The 10,399-nt window shown below is 40.7% G+C and overlaps 1 protein-coding gene and 1 pseudogene across 13 annotated transcripts in view; one reads left to right on the forward strand and one right to left on the reverse strand.

The window, feature by feature from the left end:
* BICD1 (BICD cargo adaptor 1) overlaps positions 1-10,399 on the reverse strand; it is a 120,121-nt gene that overhangs the window by 73,166 nt on the left and 36,556 nt on the right. Inside the window, exon 1 of one of the 13 annotated variants that reach the window (XM_072999922.2) lies at positions 9,643-9,750. The exons of the other annotated variants lie outside the window; for them this stretch is intronic. The gene's annotated coding sequence lies outside the window, so the exon portion shown is untranslated. Of the gene's footprint in view, positions 1-9,642; positions 9,751-10,399 lie in introns of those variants that run through there. 13 annotated transcript variants of the gene reach the window in all.
* On the forward strand, positions 8,715-8,867 carry LOC144583370 (U1 spliceosomal RNA; annotated as a pseudogene).

Here is a 10,399-nt window from a genome sequence, read left to right on the forward strand (position 1 = left end):
TAGTGCCTCCATTACTGACACTGTATATTGTCCCCGGCTTATTTAACTTATATGCAGAATACATCATGCGAAAGGCTGGAGTGGAGGAATCCCAAGCTGGAATTAAGATTGATAAAAGAAATATCAACAACCTCCGATATGCAGATGATACCACTCTGATGGCAGAAAGTGAGGAGGAATTAAAGAACCTCGTAATGAGGGTGAAAGAGGAGAGTGCAAAAAACAGTCTGAAACTCAACATCAAAAAAACTAAGATCATGGCCACTGGTCCCATCACCTCCTGGGAAATAGAAGGGGAAGATATGGAGGCAGTGACAACTTTTACTTTCTTGGGCTCCATGATCACTGCAGATGGAGACAGCAGCCACAAAATTAAAAGACACCTGCTTCTTGGGAGGAAAGCGATGGCAAACCTAGACAGCATCTTAAAAAACAGAGACATCACCTTGCCAACAAAAGTCCGAATCGTAAAAACTATGATTTTTCCTGTAGTGATGTATGGAAGTGAGAGCTGGACCATAAAGAAAGCTGACCGCCGAAGAATTGATGCCTTTGAATTGTGGTGCTGGAGGAGACTCTTGAGAATCCCCTGGACTGCAAGGAGAACAAACTGATCCATTCTAAAGGAAATCAAACCTGAGTGCTCACTGGAGGGACAGATCCTGAAGCTGAGGCTCCAGTACTTTGGCCATCTCATGAGAAGAGAAGACTCCTTGGAAAAGACCTTGATGTTGGGAAAGTGTGAAAGCAAGAGGAGAAGGGGACGACACAGGATGAGATGGTTGGACAGTGTCATTGAAGCAACCATCATGAATTTGATCCAACTCCGGGAGGCAGTGGAAGATAGGAGGGCCTGGCGTGCTCTGGTCCATGGGGTCATGAAGAGTCGGACATGACTAAACGACAATGACGACGATCACTGACACACTTACTGTATAGGTGGCTTGCATGTGGTGTTGCCAACATAATCACTAATTGATAAGCACTGATTCCAGGCTCGCTGGGGATATATCTGCTGTTTGTTTGTTTTTTAAAATCTGTATACAGAATACCCCCATCTCTAATACTGATATCAGATGTTGGAGGATCCTGTTTCTTCTCATTTAATCAGAAGATTAGAATCAGAAGATGCTCTTAAAAGTTCTTGGCTGGAATTCCAAGTTTTCTTAATTTCTGGACTGACAACTCCATGCACAAACATTCAAAACTCCAGATATATATAACCTTGTTATCTTCTTGCAACAAAATAGGAAAACTTAATGGGTTGTCTTAATGAGCCTTTCTTTCAACAAATATATAAGTAGATATACTTACTCACTGAGGGAAAATTCAGAAGCAAATGCAGTGTGATTTTTTAAAAATCAGAACAAAATTAAAGTAGTGTGCAAACTTCTGGGTTCTCCAAACTGTTTTAGGTTCCACTTTTCCCTTTACCAGTGAGTACTTCTCCAAAGTACAACAGTTGCAGTTTAACAATGTTTGCCTCTACAAGGAGTTCAGGATTGATTTGATACAGCACCTGCTTATCTGTCTTTCTGTCAGTCCAGAAATTTGACGGATGTTTCACTGCATAACATCTCTAAATCAACAAATTTGGCTTTCATGTAGCAGCAACTATTCAACTTTACAATCCTATGAAGTTTTCTTTTAAAGTCAGAAATTCATTTAACCAAAGCTGCTGGCAGGGCAGGATAGGGATAGGAATAGTGAGGCCAACGTTCCAATATACACAATTAGTAACAGATAATTAAAATGTAAAATATCCCTTATCTTCAGAAAGGCATATTTGAAATTAGCATCATAACAAACACAAAATATGCTTTATATTCTTTTCAATTCTTTCACTTTTAATGTTAAGCTTATTTTTACATTGATACAGAAAAAAAAACCATTACCATCTTATGCACCAAGCACAAAAGTTAAGCAAGAATTTTAACTTTGAAACTTCAGAAAGGAATTAGACAGGGATGGGGGAAACATATTGAACATTAAAATACAGTATGTGGTTTTGTGTCTTGTCCACCAGTGCCTGTCAGTGTACTACAGTCAATGATACGGGTTTTTTATTTAACTTTGCCCAATTTACCTTTCTGAATTATCTTAGTTCCCCTGATGCCAATGTAACCCATATAATACTGTATACTGGTTCAGCCCAGAGGGGTGAGACCAAGAGAAGGGCTTTGTGTAAGAGGTTTGAATCTCAGAAAGAACAAGAAAACTGAAGAGCCAGAGCTGCTGAACTTTGAAAATTCTGCAAGCAACTTCTGTGTTGGCACTGTTTCATACTGCAGCATTTTGTTGCTGTTATAATAGTTTGTGTTGTCTGTTATATGAATGCAAATACGAAGATATTTATTTTATGAAATTCTGTTTGCAAGATCCCTCAGTAGTAAGCAAAGAGCCCCACAGAACTTAAAGTGTTACACCAGTAGCATAGAGTAAAATGCTTGTATTTTAACGGGACTGGAGTGAATCTTATACATTGGAATAGGTAAAATACAGTTTGTGGGCTATATGCAGCCCCCCCCTCCAGCATTTTGGTAGGCCCTCGCTGACCAGGATCTTTTAGCCTATCCATTTTTTCACTTTTAAAATGTTTTCTTAACAAATCTTCTTGTGCCCCCCCCCAGGGCCAGATTGCCACGCTTTGGGGTGCCCTGACATCCATGAGAACTTCCGCGCCCCCAATATAAAAATGTTTGGTAACTAGTAGGTAGAAGAGAGCTCTTCCAATAAAAATGACATTTTTAAACCCCTTTTTCAGTTAACCAAAAAACTATTGTTTAATGAAAAAAAGAAAGAATAATTTTAAAAACTAAAAATGAAAATTAGCCTCCTTGGCCACATTCCTCCTCCTTTAGTATCTCCCCTTACAAGGGCAGCCTTAAGGCTGCATATCTGAAAAAGACCTTCAGTCCCTTTGAGGTGACCTATACCTGCCATACATAATTGCCTAGAAGTAAGGCAGTTGCTCACAACATGAGTTTGATCCCTATGGGCTCAGGTAGCTGGCTGAAGCTCTCCATTTCTCTGAGATCAGCAAATTTGGGGGGAGGGTGTCAATGTGTAGTTTGCATAATTAAATACTTAATCATATTAAGTAGAGATGTACAGTATAAATATTGTTGTTTCAGGCTAATAATTTAATGAGTGATCTTCAACATGTCCTGTCATTAATAGCTCTGCTCAGTTTTCACGTATTCAAGACTGTGGCTTCCTTTATATTTAATCCATTTCATGTTTGGTTTTCCTCTTTTCCTCTTCAATTTTTCTTAGTACTACTATCTTTTCCAACAAATCTTGTGTTCCTTATAGAAAAAATTCAGACAGATACTACTTATTTGTATTTCTGGCAGTCAGTGGTGCCCAAGCTGTCCTCTAGTGATATGTTTTGGACAATTTGGCTTTTTTTCCTTTCCACTTTCTTCACAGTTCTACTTTCATATCCATTCACAGTAATCAAGAAAACAACAGTGTGGACGATTTTAGCCTTGGTCATCAGTGGCACATCCACACACTTGATTATCTTTTTCCTTTTTCCAGATTTCATTTCTGCCATCTGAGTCTCAGTCATCTTCTGATTTCTTTGCTACATCATCATCCTTTGTTTCATCCATTCTTGCCTTTTTCTACATAGTTCCAGCAAGAATTACAGTAGCTTGCATTTCACTGCTACTATTGGAATTAAAAGTTCCCTTTTCTGAAGTGGCTGTTAACTCTGAAGGGTCTTGTTAAGTGCCAGGAACTATGCCCACAAGGTCTTCCACAGCTTGAGAACAATTAACCAAATATGCAAGGCTGAGAAACAGATGGACTCTGCATGGAAAAAATTGACAAATGGCCAAATCACTTTAGCAGGCTAACCAAAATTATTTCAAAAAGGGGCAAGAGACTTAGGCAGTTTTCCATGCTGTTTTCATCTCTACCACAAGTTGCCTCTGTCTTATTCCTGAAAACCACCTTATTAATCACTGCTTTCTTAGGCAGTGGAAACAGGAGGGCCTGGCGTGCTCTGGTCCATGGGGTCACGAAGAGTCCGACACAACTTAACGACTAAACAACAACAACTTCCTTCTAAGCTCAATTCACTAAGAGCCTGAAGTTTCCCAAAGATCAGTTCCAGCTAAAATCATTTTCTAATTTTCCTGACTACAAGGTTTAGCTAGAGTCTTGTGAGTGTACCTTTCTCTCCGAATTTCCTGATTCTGGCCCAGAACCTTTTTTAGTCCATTCTCTCTTGGGACGTTTGCCCCAGATAGATTAGATTAGATTAGATTAGATTAGATTAGATTAGATTAGATTAGATTAGACAAACAGACAGATAGATAGATCGACAGATCAAATCAATCAACAGATCGATTGATTGATTGATTGGGAACTGTCCAAATCAGAGTTTCAGTGCTTTCTGGTTTCAAGACAGGCTAACAAGATGTAAGAGATGCGATCATTGTCATTCCAAACCTATTTCTGGAGAGTATTCTTTGCACAGTAGAGCTGTCCCACCTACGCACCATATCCTCATGTATTTGTAGCTTAGATAGTCTCTTACTTTTTCTTTTCTAAATAGGTTAGTTCTTTTAAAAAAGTATTTCTTGTCACTTTTTTATTGACCGGTATTTTTATTTTAAATAATCCATTAAAGTCACTCATTCCTCATTATTCAAAGAAAAACTCATTGGTAATGTTGATAACATGTCACTTTTAAAGATAAAGGGGCTGTCAAGTCAATTCTGACTAATGATAACTCTTTTCAGGGTTTTCCAGGTACAGTGGACCCTCTACTTACGGAATTAATCCGCATTGGAACGGTGACTGCAAGTCGAAACGTCTGTAGGTCGAATCTCCATTGAACTACAATGCACTGAAAACTGATTAATCCCATAACCAGCAGTTTTTATTCTATTTTTGTTCCATTTTGGTTTGTTTCTGGTCTGTAAGCTGATTCTCTGGCTACAAGTCGAATCTAAATTTTGCGGCCAGAGAAGTCTGTAACTCGAAAAGTCTGTAAGTCGAGCCGTCTGTAAGTCGAGGGTCCACTGTAGAGACTACTCAGAAGAGGTTGACCATTCTTTTTTTTTCTGAGACTGTGCAGTTTGTCCAAAGCCACACAGGCTGGCTCTACTCACAGGCGGCACACTGAGGAATCAAACTCCCAGTCTCTGGCTCTGCAGCTAGATACTTGACACATTGAGATACCCGGCCAGGCTGTCACTTTCAAAGTTACTCTTTTTTTATAAAAGTACCCTTAACAAACATAAAAATGGCAATGAGAGAGAGAGAGAGAGAAAGAGAGAGATGAAACCTTAGTAATATGTAGAACATGATACATCATCCTTTTAAAAAAATTAACATTGCTGGTTGATGCTCTTTTAAAAATACCTAATGATGCCCTTGTTCTCTGTCGAAGAGGCACATTACAGGTCCTATTGTTACTATATTTGAAAATGCACAAATAGTTAATCTCTGGACAGTTTTCAGCCCAAGGAAAAAGCTTTCCTCCCTCTCTCAGCCAACAGATACCTGTTAGACAGCATGTTCTCGGGCCAGTCCAAGTTCGCTCTTTGGCTGAGGCAGGAAGAAAACTGGCACACTTTTACAGTAGCACCACCATCCTGCCACCTGCTTCCTCTCTTCCTTACACCTGCTTCCCCCTGCGCCCTCATTGCCATGTTTATTCTCTGCCCCTCCTTCATCACCTCTCCTGCTTCGCTTCCTCACTGAGACCCACTCACTACCACTTATTCGCCTCCACCTTTCCCCATTTCCTCCACTGTGAATATTTTCCAGCCCACTGTCATCCATCATCTCCAGCCCACATTTTCCAAAGCTCACCCAATTTCCTGTTTCCACCAGCCACACCCCTCATCTCTTCCCATTGCTTCCACCCTGCTTCTCCTCCTGGCCTGTTGCCTCTTCCCATAGCCTCTGCACATCACATTGCCTCCAGCCCACTGTCACTACTTCCTTCTCCCTCTTATCCACATCCTGCTCTGCACATGGCTATTCTGAATAGCCAGATTCAGAGGACTCTTGCTTGTAACCTAGCTAGGGAAAAATGCCTATGCTTCCATGCATAATTTTCCTCATGCAGCAACCACCACACAGGCAATCCCCCAAATAGCTAATCAAAAAAATGCCTGGCTCTGCAAGGTTCTGGCTCTTGAAAGTTAGAGAAGAGCTGGCTGCAGAGAGCTATGCAACTCAGTTCTCCAGAGAAGGAGCAGTGAATTCAATACTCTTGGAAGTCTGCTGCCTAAGGCAGATACGTACCTCATTTTGGCTAACGGGAGGCTTGACCCTAATTTCTTGGTGCATAGAAATAATTATTACATTTTGATCCCACGGGCAAAGATAATCTGCACTGCTTTACATTGCCTTGTGCTTTTTCCAAAAATAATATAAACGGGCCAGACTTCATCCTCTAATATCCTTGTATAAATTAAATTTCAGTTTCATCTTCGTTCTAATCACAGAACCAAGGATTTACATATACAGTAATGCAAAGATTTAGGCAGTCACTCTGTTTGGCAGTACCACTGACACTGGTGCCTGTCATATTTTTGTTGAAGCTGGCGTAACAGCTTCTGCTCCCTTGAGAATTCCGTGTCTTTGCAGGCTGTGTTCTCAAACTGTTTCTCACGTCTTTACTTTAGCTACCACAATCAGAAAGTGCTGTTTAATTAAATATAAGACTGCTTGGGCTGGCTTATTCAAGAATGTGCGATCTGACACCCCTTGAGACCCACTGCCTTATCTCCAATATAGGATAAAAAACTACAAACATTTATTAAAGAGTAATCTTAGGGAAAAGATACCCAAGGAGCTTTAGCAGATTTCGTATAATTTAGTTGAACTTATTTTTACTTTGTTCATATAAAGCAATTTTTTTACTAGTTGCCTTAATGTTACATTGGTTTTACGGTGGTCTAAGAATTTTCAGGGAATTTTTTTCCCAACAAGCAGCTGTTTAACATGATGCAGACTCCTAATATCTGGTGTTGAAGCACTACACCCACCAACATCCACCAATTTAATTGTTTTGTTTGGACTCCTCTGTAATTATCTGTTGTCACCTTGCCAGCTGCATGGATCACATTTTAGCAGTCTGCCTCAAGGGCTGTGCAGGCCTGTTATTCAACAACACATTTCTTTTAATTGGCTTCCTATACCATTTGGTTTCTAGTTTAAATTAAAATTTCTAACTTCTCCAGGCTAGGATTAAATGTATTTTCTACAATCTTAAAGTTACCTTTCCTTCTACCATAGCAACTCAAGACAAAAAACACAACATTGTAATAACAACATAGAACCTCAAGGCTGAGCCCTTCCTAACCATGCCAACCTCAAGACTACACAGCCACTAAAAGTTCTTCAGGGGGCTTTCCTACCATTCTTTTGCCTCGAGACTATTCCAAAAGGGCAGCATGCTCTCAGGTACCAAGCAAGCATCTCTCTGACCAACTGCATGGGGAATTTTAAATTTCCTATTGCTTTGTTTCTTATTTTTCTGTATTATATTCTAGCTCAGTCTGCCAGGCATGTCTGGTTAACGTTAACTGCTTGATATGCTGTGTCTGATGAGACATACTGGGTTGGGCCTTTGCCAGTAAACTAAACTTTGCTTTTGCTCAGCCTCACTCACTTCTTTGCTGTCTCCATCTTTGCCATGAGAACAAACCTCCAGTGTTAATTCCCCGCAACACCAACTATTGGCAATTCCAAAATGCAGGGAAGAAAGCAAGGACACTAGTCCCTGATGGTGAGCTTTTGTATTCAAACTATATTTAAAAGAGTGGTTTCCCCATGATTAAGAAGATACATCTTTGAGCATGAATTCCTGTGTGTTCTTCCATTCTGTAGAATAAAACTTTGAAGTCCCAGTTTGTGTTTGAACTCTTACTCTCCAGTCCTGGTAAGACCTTCTGGGGACAATTGGCACAGTTTTTGCAGCATGCCTCCTTGACCAGGACTGGACTCAAGGATCCATAGGGTCCATTTCAATTGTAATAAGATGTTGTCTTATACAAGGAATTTCCAGCACATATTTAGCAAAGATAATTCTAGTATATATAACATGTCTAACAAAACATTTGCAATACTAACATTCCCAATCCCAAAATCAACACTGCATGGCAGCACCCAAAGAGGGAAACAGAAAAAGTGTTTCTCACATTTAGGAAAATCGTAAGAATTAGTAGCACACCTGAAATGCAATGGATGAGCCTTCCTCAGGGGAAACCAATTTTATGACATGGTACTTCTCCTGCAAGGTATGAGTTGGAATGGCCCTTTCACCTCCTACCCCCTTCTGTCCCATGACCCCCCAAGGCATGGTGACCCCCTGGCTGCATCTCCCATTCAGTTCAGGGCTGCACAGCCCCAGTTCTGCCAGAGCCCAAGACAGCTCAGTGTTTTGGGGTGCCCTGTGGGACCCCCATCAGGGGCTAGGTGTTCCTCCCACAATCCTCTAGTGCACATGTATTAGCATAAGGTATTAGCATATGCTAATACCTGTGCACTAGAGGATTGTGGGAGGAACACCTAGCCCCTGAAGGGGGTTCCACAGGGCACCCCAAAACACTGAGGAGCTCTCTTGGCCTCTGGCAGGACTGGGGCTGTGCAGCCCTGTACTGAGTGGGAGATGCAGCCAGGGAGTCACCATGCCTTGGGGGGTCATGGGACAGAAGGGGGTAGGAGGTGAAAGGGCCATTCCAACTCATACCTTGCAGGAGAAGTACCATGTCATAAAATTGGTTTCCCCTGAGGAAGGCTTATCCATTGCATTTTGGGTGTGCTGTTGATCCCTATGATTTTTCCAAATGTGGGGAACTCAACTGCATGATTTGTGTTAATGGGGGATTTCCTTGGTGTTTTTATAATCTCTTTACCCTTTGGTTTCTGGCTGTTTTCATTTAAATTTAAATTTGCAGCCATAGCCCCATTGGCAATGCTTTGCAAGATGGTTTTTTTCCCATTGAAACATATTGATTATATAAGACCTACTTTTTATCCCAAAAAGTGGGGGAGAAAGTGTATGCTGCTATTTTTCTAGAAGGCAGACCCTAGAAAGCCAACAGCATACACTTCCCCCTCCCCACTTTTTTGGGATAAAAAAGTAGGTCTTATGTAATTAATGTGTGTTCCAATGGGGGAAAACTATCTTGCAAAACAGGGTCCAAAAGCTGTCTTGCAAGGCAAGGACCCAAACATTGTCCAGTGAAAATTGTCCATATGAACAATTGTTTTGTGAAGTGTAACATTGCTCAAAAAAGGTCATCGTCTAGTCTAGTGAATTCCTCATTTTGTGAGGTAATTGTCTAGCAAGGCACCACTGTTCTGCTGTACCTGAGTAAAATATTTCAGAGGTATCACAAGGTTACAAAAAGGAAAGGGGATCTTTCCCTAACCCCCTCCCCCACAAAGGGAGTAGATTAGGGAACTACCAGAGGGGGAAACAGTCTCAAATATAGGTTATGAATGACAAGATTATCTCACTTTAATCTAGTTAGATTATTCTGAAACTGGGGAGCTTTGGAACTTCATCTGAAACAATGTAAAAGAATTCTTGGGCAGAAATCCTAAAAGAAAACAGATTAACCAAGAACCTAGACCAGAAAGTTGGAATTTAGAATATAGGCTCACATTCTGTGGCTAAATCCTGGATTCCAAGGCTGATAGACCGATTTAAGGAAGACTTCAGCAACAGCAGGATTCCAGCAGAGAAGACAACAAAATCATTCACCCCAAATAAATAATACAGCAATCAGTGGCTTTTTAATGGAAATCTTAGGGTGATTTGCTAGAGGGACTCAGCTGTCTTGTTGAATCATGCATCCACTTAACCTGTTCTGACCTTATTATATAATCTTGCACACCTGGCTAATCCTATTTGTTGTTCAAGAGACAATAGAAACACTATGGGCCACTTAACACAACAGAAAGAATAGCAGACTCTGTTTAAGGAAATGCTGAGATCTCTGGACAATCCTTGTAGTAAAAAACAAAAGAGGATCATCCAATCTGTGTTGTCTTTTTGCAGGATAATGAGCTTGCAGGATAGCAAGGTGGAGGAGTATTCATGTCTTCTGTGTACATTTTTATAAGAGTCATTTAGAGCAGTGGTTCTTAACCTTTGTTACTCGGATGCTTTTGAACTGCAACTCCCAGAAACCCCAATCAGGACAGCTGGTGGTGAAGGCTTCTGGGAGTTGCAGTCCAAAACTCCTGAGTAACCCAAGGTTAAGAACCAGTGATTTAGAACTATGTTCCTGCCATTTCCTCATTGGGGTTGGCTCACTTCTAACCAAAAGACTGTTTCCTCTCAGCCACTGTTTTTTAAGCTTGTCCTTGGCCAGCCAAATTTTCCAGATAAAACAACCTGTGCACATATATTCATAGC

Source organism: Pogona vitticeps, chromosome 5, assembly GCF_051106095.1.
Source record: "Pogona vitticeps strain Pit_001003342236 chromosome 5, PviZW2.1, whole genome shotgun sequence".
Classification (NCBI taxonomy): Eukaryota; Metazoa; Chordata; class Lepidosauria; order Squamata; family Agamidae; genus Pogona; species Pogona vitticeps.